At 39.5% G+C, this 8,987-nt stretch overlaps 1 non-coding gene across 1 annotated transcript; it reads left to right on the top strand.

Moving 5' to 3' along the window:
• Positions 1-7,306: 7,306 nt before the first annotated feature.
• Positions 7,307-7,416, top strand: LOC118840487. Its single transcript, XR_005009677.1, has one exon. It is a non-coding gene; the product is annotated as a U6 spliceosomal RNA (small nuclear RNA).
• Positions 7,417-8,987: the final 1,571 nt, after the last annotated feature.

The following is an 8,987-nucleotide window of genomic DNA, read 5'->3' as shown; positions in this document are numbered from 1 at the left end:
GAGAAGGGGCCCATAGGCTTCACCAGACTGCCCAAGGGATCCATGACACAAAAATGGTTAAGAATCTCTAGCCTAGAGTTCTCTCAATTTTGAGACACTGATATTAAATCTCACATGGAGGATTCCTCATACTAACGTGCTCTGCTCACCATTTTATTCCCCAAAGATTTTTAGGCGGGGGTCTATAATGTAGGTAAAACAGATGTTGACCCACTACGGAAAAAAGTCAGTGGAAAACCAGCCGCAGAAAAGAGGAGAACACAGATACATCCTGGTGGGGTTATAAAACAAACAGTGTGGAACAACCCAGGATATTTAGGGGAATCCCTCAGTGAAGAGGAAGCCATATGGACTCAGGATGCCCTCCATTCCAGAATGTGTCTGTCACCATCAACCTATAACTTTAGAGCGCAGGCTGCTCCCACAGCTGTCCGAGAACATTGGTTGGAAAGATTCCAGGAGAAATGGGTTATTTCTCGGACACTAAACCCTTGTGACCCTAAAACTGGCCTGTACACTAAAGTTCAGGCTGATAAAGTCCTGCCTCTAAACCAGCCAGAGATTCAAGCTCTGAGAGTTCATTTTTCCTCAGTCAGGTTCCACAACAACCTCCCAGATTAGCTATTACTCATCTGTGACCAGAGAAGCAAGATCAAGACTACAGCACTGATTTTCTTTTTTTTTCCCCCCAGGCTTAGCCCATTCAAGCTATGTATCAGGCCTTTTTTTATTTGTATGTTTCTTATGGATGAAAGAGGAAAAAATGATCACTCTTTATACAGAATTAAGACTGTTAAATTAATAAACAAGTTTAGGTGTTTGTCCTCTACATTAATGCTAGTAGATGCAAGTGGCTTAAAATTTAGAGTCAAGCTTATGATAAGAAAGACAAAAACATAAACAAAATGTATGATTTTGAAAGATACATGTGTACCTAACAAGAGAAGTATATACAAGTGCATACAAATAAATGTAAGGAATATTACCTATACTCCAGGAGTCTGTGATCTAAGAGGAGTACAAAGTTATAGTATAAGATATAGAATATTAGAAGTGTTATAAGGAACACACAAAATGGTGCTCTTGGGATTCAGAGTAGGAAAGAGTGTATCCAGTTAAAGAGATCAGGGGAAATTTCATGGAGGAGGTGACATTTAAGCTGGGTTTTGAAGGATGGGTGTGACTTAAATTATGATTTATTTATTTAATATTTTTAGTTTTCAGCATTGATTTCCACAAGAGTTTGAATTACAAATTTTCTCCCCATTTCTACCTTCCCCCCCACTCCAAGATGGCATATATTCTGATGGCCCCATTCCCCAGTCAGCCCTCCCTTCTGTCACCCCACTCCCCCCCATCCCCTTTTCCCTTACTTTCTTGTAGGGCAAGAAAGATTTCTATGCCCCATCGCCTATATCTTATTTCCTAGTTGCATGCAAAAACTACTTTTTTTTGAACATCTGCTTTTAAAATTTTAAGTTCCAAATTCTCTCCCCTCTTCCCTCCCCACCCACCCTCCCTAAGAAGGCAACGAATTCAACATAGGCCACATGTGTATCATTATGTAAAACCCTTCCACAATACTCATGTTGTGAAAAACTAACTATATTTTGCTCCTTCCTAGCCTATCCCCCTTCATTCAGTTTTCTCCCCTGACCCTGTTCCTTTTCAAAAATGTTTACTTTTGATTGCCTCCTCCCACTATCTGCCCTCCCTTCTATCATCCCCCTTTTTTTATCTCCTTCCCTCTTCTTTCCTGTGGGGTAAGATATCTAGTTGAGTGTGTATGGTATTTCCTCCTCAGGTCAAATCCAATAAGAGCAAGATTCACTCATTCCCCCTCACCTACCCACTCTTCCCTTCCAACAGAACTGCTTTTTCTTGCCACTTTTATGTAAGATAATTTACCCCACTCTATCTCTCCCTTTCTCCCTCTCTCAATATATTCCTCTCACATCCCTTAATTTCATTTTATTTTATTAGATATTATCCCTTCATATTCAACTCACCCTGAGCCCTCTGTCTATACACACATACACACACACACACACACACACATTCCCTTCAGCTACCCAAATATTGAGGTATCATAAATTACACACATCATCTTTCCATGTAGGAATGTAAACAAAACAGTTCAACTTTAGTAAGCACCTCATGATTTCTCTTTCTTGTTTACCTTTTCATACTTCTCTTGATTCTTGTGTTTGAAAGTCAAATTTTCTATTCAGGTCTGGTCTTTTCACTGAGAAAGCTTGAAAGTCTTCTATTTTATTGAAAATCCATATTTTGCCTTGGAGCATGATACTCAATTTTGCTGGGTAGGTGATTCTTGGTTTTAATCCTAGCTCCATTGACCTCCAGAACATCATATTCCAAGCCCTTCTATCCCTTAATGTAGAAGCTGATAGATCTTGTATTATCCTGATTGTGTTTTCACAATACTCAAATTGTTTCTTTCTGGCTACTTGCAGTATTTTCTCCTTGATCTGGGAACTCTGGAATTTGGTGACAATATTCCTAGGAGTTTTCTTTTTGGGATCTTTTTGAGGAAGCATTCAGTGGATTCTTTCAATTTCTATTTTACCCTCTGGCTCTAGAATATCAGGGCAGTTTTCCTTGATAATTTCCTGAAAGATGATATCTAGGCTCTTTTTTTGATCATGGCTTTCATGTAGTCCAATAATTTTTAAATTATCTCTCCTGGATCTATTCTCCAGGTCAGTGTTTTTTCCAATGAGATATTTCAATTGTCTTCCATTTTTTCATTCCTTTGGTTCTGTTTTATAATATCTTGATTTCCCATAAAGTCACTAGCTTCCACTTGCTCCAAACTAATTTTTAAGGTAGTATTTTCTTCAGTGGTCTTTTGGGCCTCCTTTTCCATTTGGCTAATTCTGCCTTTCAAGGCATTCTTCTCTTCATTGGCTTTTTGGAGCTCTTTGGCCATTTGAGTTAGTCTATTTTTTAAGATGTTATTTTCTTCAGTATTTTTTTGGGTCTCCTTTAGCAAGTCATCGACTTGTTTTTCATGGTTTTCTTGCATCACTCTCATTTCTCTTCCCAATTTTTCTTCCACTTCTCTAACTTGCTTTTCCAAATCCTTTTTGAGCTCTTCCATGGCCTGAGACCAGTTCATGTTTTTCTTGGAGGCTTTTGATGTAGGCTCTTTGACTTTGTTGACTTCTTCTGGCTGTGTGTTTTGGTCTTCTTTGTCACCAAAGAAAGATTCCAAAGTCTGAGCGTGAATCTGAGTCCATTTTTGCTGCCTGTTCATGTTACCAGCCAACTACTTAACCCTTGAGCTTTTTGTTGGGGCATGACTGCTTGTAGAGTAGAGAGTACTTTGCCCCAAGCTTGAGGGGCTATGCTGTTGATTTCAGAGCTATTTCTACACAGCAAGCTCTGCCACACCAGCGCTCCTCCTCCCCCAAGAACCACCAACCCGGAATGCCACTCAGATCTAAGCAGGCTCTGCACTCCTGCTCTGATCTGCCATATAATTCCTCCCACCAGGTGGGCCTGGGGCCAGAAGCAACTGCATCTGTAGCTCTGTAAGCAGTCTCAGAGCTGCACCACCTTCACAGCCCCCAGGGCCGTGGCCAACCACAAACTCCTTTCACTCCATCCCCACAGTTTTTCCCACTAACCTTCTCTGTTGTCTTTGGGGTTTGTGGTTTGAGAAGTCTGGTAACTGCCACAGCTCACTGATTCAGGGTACAACAGCCTGTTCCACCCCACTCCCAGTCTGGTTGGTCCAGGCGCGGCCCACACTGGGCTCTGCTCCGCTCCACTCCCAGCACGGTATGACAGACCTTACCCTGCGACCATCCAGGCTGTCCTGGGCTGGAGCCCTTCTTCCCTCTGCTATTTTGTGGGTTCTGCAGTTCTAGAATTTGTTCAGAGCCATTTTTATAGATGTTTGGAGGGTCCTGGGGGAGAGCTTTAGGCAAGTCCCTGCTTTCCAGCCACCATCTTGGCTCCACCCCCTACAGCACTGATTTTCTAAGAAGGCTTCTAGACTACATTCTCTATGAGAACAGGAACCAGCTGTTACCTAAAATTTGCATGTCCCCAGTGCTCAAATCAAGGCTCTATGCACACAACAGGAACTCAAGAAATATTTGTTGAACAAATAAAACAAAATTTGTCATTATGCCATCTGAAATTTCAATGGTTTATATTTCTTTTTTTAATAATTAAATTTTCTTTTATGATGAATTTAATTATCAATAAACACAAACATTTCAATATAAAAAGAAGAGGATTGCATAAGAAATTGAACTTCTGCTGTGTAGTTTGCTTATTTTTAAAAGGAGAGAGAGGGAGAAGGAGAGAGAGAGAGAGAGAGAGAGAGAGAGAGAGAGAGAGAGAGAGAGAAAGTTTGAAAGAGATGGATATAGATATGGGTGGAGATGTACCTGACTCTAATCAAATACAAAAGATCTGGAATCCTCGATGAAATCAATCACCCATATCCCAGTTAGCTAACTAGCAACTAACCGACACCTTGATCAAGTAAGAATGTCTCTGAGTTAAAGAATCAAAGGTATAAAATAGATGTGAACAACTCCCTGATACCTCTATTGAATCAAAGGAATAAACTATGTAAGGAAAAAGTCCTGAATGTTTTGAAGCAGTGAAATGCTTCAAACCCCTGAATGAAATGAAATGGTGCTACACAGGAAATGTATTAGGAGTCATACTCTCTAGTGATTAGATAAAAACAGCAAGCCAGTTAAGCATCCAAGATTTCAATCTCAGACCAGTCTAGTGGTGGAACAGTTCCAGCCAAGCCCCTCAAGGAGGAATTGCTTGAAAGTGAAGTGAGCAGAACCAGCAGAATATTGCACACGGTAGCAGCAACATTGTGCAGTGATCAACTAGGATAGACTTAGCTTCTCTCAGCAATACAATGAGCCAAGATGATTCCAAAAGACTCATGATGGAAAAATGCTGTCCACCTCCAGAGAAAGAATTGATGGAGTCTGAATGCAGATTGAAGCAGACTTTTTTCACTTTCTTTACTTTTTCATGTTTTCTTCCTTTTGTTCTGTTTCTTCTCTCATGACATGACTAATATGGAAATATGTTTTACATGACTGCACATATATAACCTATATCAAATTTCTTACTGTCTTAGGGAGGAGAGGAGGGAGGGAGGGAGAAAATTTGGAACTCAAAATTTTACAAGAAATGAATGTTAGAAATTGTCTTTACATGTAATTGGAAAAAATAAAATACTATTTAAAAGGAGAAAAAAAGGACAAATTGCTTGGGACTAGGGAAAGAAGGACAAAAGGAGAGACTATCTGTCTTTTCCACCAGCCTTCAACTAGAAGAAAACCTTGTGACTTTCAAAAGGTTGGAAGGTTTGGTCTTCCCATTAGTGATGGTAGCTGGACTCCCCAATGGCTGTGACTGATAGCAGTGTCTACATCAAAGACATATTACTATCTACCTGCTAACAAAGAGGTGATAGATTTAAAGTACAGAGATATATATTTTGTATACAGCCAAAGAGGAATTTTGTTTTGCTTGACTTTGTGTATTTATTTCAAGTAATTCATTTTTCTTTTCTTTTTTCCAATAGGATAAAGAGAAGGAGGAAGAGAAAACAGAATTGTTCTTCCTTCTTTTTTCTTAGAAACAAACACTTAAAAATAGAAAGGTTGGACTAGGGAGGCTACCAATGTGTACAATTAGGTATATTTTCAGATCACTGTATTATTCATTTTACTTAATTGTTTTATTCAGGTACCAGAGAGCTCTCATGGAGTTGAGGTAATCTGGAAATGTTTGTAATGCAAAAACAAAACATTTCGATAAAACTTTAAAAGAAAAAAAAAGACTTGATGAAGTCTAAGACTTAGGATCTAGGAGCTATCCCTTTACCACATGGGCTAAGTTTCAATGTATTTTCCCTTGAACTCTGTATGTACTTATGGGAGAATATGTCCCAGACTTTGGGGACAATCTTTTGTACCAACCACCTTAAGTGTGAGCCTACTCTCCCCAGAGATCAAGTACGTATATTGGGGGCAGGGGGAGTTTTTGTAAGTCCTTGCTAAAACTTCACAGTAAATATCCTTTTGTGAAAGATAATTGCTATTAGTTGGTTATTGGTTTTGGAGAGATATCAACTGCTTAAATTATATTAGGAATATACTGCATGAGTTTTACCAGAAGAAAAATAATAAAGCCCAAATTCTCGGGGTTACCCCTAGAACTCTCAAGGGAAGAATAAATAGCCACTCGATGGGGAATTGATTTGCCAAAGCCAGAGAGAGTTGAGGACAATATCCCCAGAGCCCATGTTACATATTTACACAGCAGGCAACATGTGAAGGTAGATAGAGAGCCTATCACAAACCCCGGACGTTCAAGTCCTGACTCTGGTACATACTGGCTATATGATCTTGGGCATACCTTCTAGTCAACTTAAGACTTTAAATCCCCTATACCAATGAAATCATGGGTCCAGTCCCTTTGCATATAGACACATACATAAGAAGTTTAGTAAGGCAGCAAGAAAACTGCTCTATCATGTTCTCATCTGTGTTTTTTGTTTGTTTTCTTCTATGCACTTTAGAAAAAGTTTTATTGATGATCTTTGTTTTCTGCATCCTCTATCAGTATCTACCACCTCACACTCCCAACCAGAAGCCTCCCTTGTAACAAATATGTTTAGTCCAGCAAAACAAATCAACACATTGGCCATTTGTGGGAATACACGTCTCATTCCGTATTTTTGATCTATTACCTCTCTGTCAAAAGGGAGACCCAGAACACTAATGCACTGTTGGGAGAACTGTGAAATTTCAACCATTCTGTAAAACAATTTGAACTATATTTTGTTAGGGCTGAATTTCAATATAGAATTTAAAGCATCAGTCGATTTAAGCGGCTGAGCTTGGAGAGAGGAGGAATCCCTGACCACTGGCTAAGATTCCCTTAAGAAAATTGTCCTTCAAAGAAGAGGGGCAGATTTAAGAGCAGAAGGGACATTGGAGGTCACTTAGTCCCAGCCCCATATTATATAGATGAAGAAGTTGGGGCTCAGAGAAATGAAGTGGCTTGCTCTTGCCTCCTACTTCCTTTTATATTCTCCTATATTCCCAATATACCAAAAGCCATGGATGCTAGGGGCCTCTCCATGAAGGCTGACTGGCTTTAAGTCATACAGCCTGTTATAATAATACTGCTGCTACTATTAATAATAACAATAACTAGCATTTACATAGTTCTTTAAGGTTTGCAAAGTATTTTACATGTTATCTCACTTGATCCTCAAAAAAACTCTCTGGTGCTTACTTCAGCAGCCCATATACTAAAATTGGAATGATACAGAGAAGATTATCAAGGCCCCTGCTTAATAAAGATGACATACAAATTTGTGAAGCATTTCATATTTTGGAACTCAAAATTTAAAAAAAATGTTAAAAATTTTTATATGTAGCTGGAAAAAATATTTAAAAAAAACAACTCTATGAGGTAGGTGTTATTATCTCTACTTTACAGATGACGAAGCTGAGACCCAGAAAGTTTAACTAACTTGCCCCAGCTTACACAGCTAAGTAAGTGTCTGAGAGAGGATTTGAACTCAGGTTTTCATGACTCTAAGACCAGCCCTCTATCCATTGCCTTCACTTAGGAATTGACTTCCCCTGGGCCCGCCACCCAACTTTCTTATACTTAGATGAGCTACAGCAGTAGCAGTAGAAAGAGGCCAGACAACGAAACTTTAAAAAAACCTTTAACAATAAAAGGGTTGAGATGGACCTGGCAGAGAAGAAAAGTCTATGGAATTGAGAAAGGCTTCACTTCCTTCAAATTTCCATGATTTTATTGTGTTAGGTGTTCTGTTGATCAACACATCCTCTTCACCTCAAGTAAATGATCTGAGTCAAAAAACAATCTTGTTGGCAGTCATCCAGTTCATTTGTTAATTCAATAAATATTTGTTAAAGGACTACTATGTGTCAGACACTGTAGGGCCAAGAGACAAAAACATTCTCCCATTATACAGAGAGGAAAGAACACATACACAGAGAAGTTAATAACAAGGACAAACAAAGCTCATACAGAGGAACCTTGGAGCACTAGCAACTCAGATAGGGGATGGGCAGGAAAGCTTACTTTGTAAATTTTTATGAACAGCCTTTGTTTTCTAATCACCTAGTTTTCTCTTGTATTCCCTCCCTGCACACCCAAAGAGCCATGCTTTATATCGAATAGGTTTTTTTTAAAAAAAAAAAAAAAAGGAAGAGGAGAAAAAGATTTGGCAAAACCCATCAATACATCAAAGAAAAAAAACCTGACATTCTAGCCAAGGCTAAAGGAGTAGTGGGAGGTATCTTCTGTCTTTTCTTTGGTTGAGCCAAGTCTTCAAAGCAACTAGGGATCTAAGAGCAGAAGGGACAAGAGGACACATTCTGGGGATAGGGCACAACCTAGGGAAAGACAGAGTAGCAGGAGAGGGAATGTCCTACATAGGAAACAGTCTCTCTGAACTTAGCTAGGCTGGCCCCTAGATGACAGAAACAGTGTCTCACCAGATATACTCAAAGCCATCTCCGCTTAATAGGACCTGCTGGTGCTTGGCCTCCACTGGCAAAGCCTTTGAGAACCCACGGTCACCTTAATGTGATGATGGAGCATTGGAGAAAGACTTTGGAGGAGGAAAGGTCTAGCTATATTTTTTAAAAACTCAAGAAACCATACTAGGATTGTAAGCAACAAATAACTTTCAAATATCAGCACAAAAATCTATATTGGTTTTGTTTCATGATGGAAGTGGACTTTAAAAAAGAAGATGGCAGAGTGGAAAGAGTCCTGGTATTTGAGTCCTAGGGACTGGGACAATGGAAAGGGCACTGGATGTAGAATCAGAGGGCCTGGATTCAAATCCCGTCTCAGCCACTTAGGAGCTGCAGGCCACTTCACATCCCAGGGCTTCTGTTTCATCATCTGTCCAATAAAGGAGT

The sequence above is a fragment of the Trichosurus vulpecula genome, chromosome 2, assembly GCF_011100635.1.
Source record: "Trichosurus vulpecula isolate mTriVul1 chromosome 2, mTriVul1.pri, whole genome shotgun sequence".
NCBI lineage: Eukaryota > Metazoa > Chordata > Mammalia > Diprotodontia > Phalangeridae > Trichosurus > Trichosurus vulpecula.
The sequence above is the reverse complement of the archived record's forward strand: the minus strand, read 5'-3'. Positions and strand labels throughout refer to the sequence as shown.